Genomic DNA, 1320 nt, shown 5'->3' on the forward strand with positions numbered 1-1320 from the left:
CCAACAGCCAGCACGGGCAGGCACTGCACAGCTAGGAGGCCGGCAGTGGGGGCTGGCTTCCCAGGGCTCCGTTGCAGCCCACTGGCCCGGCTCTTTGCAATGGCTGCAAGTCGGCACTACGGCTGGACCTCTGGGTCCCCATCCTGATTCTGAGCCCTCAGAGGCGACTGAGGGCAGGCAGGAGGACATTTAGCCCGTGGAGCCACCGGGCAGCCTAGGGCACTGTCTCAGGGCCTTGGCAGCAGGGCAAGCCTGAGACTGCCTGGGTCACCCAGACCTGAGACCACCCCTGCCCCAGGGCCACCTCCGTGGAGGCCCCCTGTCTCTGAGCCTTCACTGCTTCTCTGCCATACTGATTCTGATTTTCAGCTCAGGCTGGTGACAGGTGAAAGGTGACAGGCGCTGGCCCCTGCCTTTCCCACCCTACTACTGCCCCTTTATGAGCCAGAACGCCCACCGTGAGCAGTGGGAGGCCCTGGAGGGAGGCCGGCTGTCCAACTGCCCTGTCTGGAGCCTGGCAAGCACTTGGCCAGGCCTCCCACTGTCTACCCCTCACGAGATGGAGGAACACAGGCGGCTCCAGGACCCGCAGCTGCGGTACCGCTGGGGGCGTTGTCTAGGGCCTGCCTCCTGGCTGCGCAGGATCCACGTCTGAGGAGCTAAGGGAAGGCTGTTATCAGGCAGGCAGTGCATTGAAGGAAAGGGCAAGAAAGAAGTCTGTGGGAGGGAAAGGTCCACATGGCTCTGGGGATCCTGTACAGCGGTCCTAACCACCCACAGCTGGGGTCTTCTGCCTCCCCATTTGCAGGAGAGAACCCCATGGGCTGGGCTTGGGTGTTCACCTTAGACCAGTCGGGCATGGCAGGGGCGGGGCTGCACAGCACAGAGCATCGGGCCAGTCCCAGAGAAGGGACCAAGTGCGTGCTGGTGAAGAGAATGGAGAAGAGGGGCGGAGGTCTCTGCGGAGGCCTGGCCAGGAGGAAGCGGGGAGAGCAGCCCCATTGGAGGGGGTCTGAGAGAAGGCAGGTAGACATCAGGGTAGGACAGGCATGCCCACAGCCCTGATTTCACCAATGACCCTGTAATGAGAGTCCAGGAGGTGACCCAGGAGGAGGGATAGAGGACGAACAGTGGGACCAAGCCACTGAGGGCAGGCGAGCGAGGAGAGGCTGCTACGCAGGGCTCCAGGACACACAGCAGGGCTTCTGGGCACGACGGGGATCAACGGCGAATGCCAGCCAGGGGAGGGGAGGTCAGCTAGAAGCGTTTTCTTTTTTTTTTTTTTTTTGGGGAAGTTTTTGTTTTTTGGCCCGTGTGCCC

The sequence above is a fragment of the Tupaia chinensis genome, unplaced genomic scaffold (genome assembly GCF_000334495.1).
Source record: "Tupaia chinensis unplaced genomic scaffold, TupChi_1.0 Scaffold000294_1, whole genome shotgun sequence".
Lineage (NCBI taxonomy): Eukaryota > Metazoa > Chordata > Mammalia > Scandentia > Tupaiidae > Tupaia > Tupaia belangeri.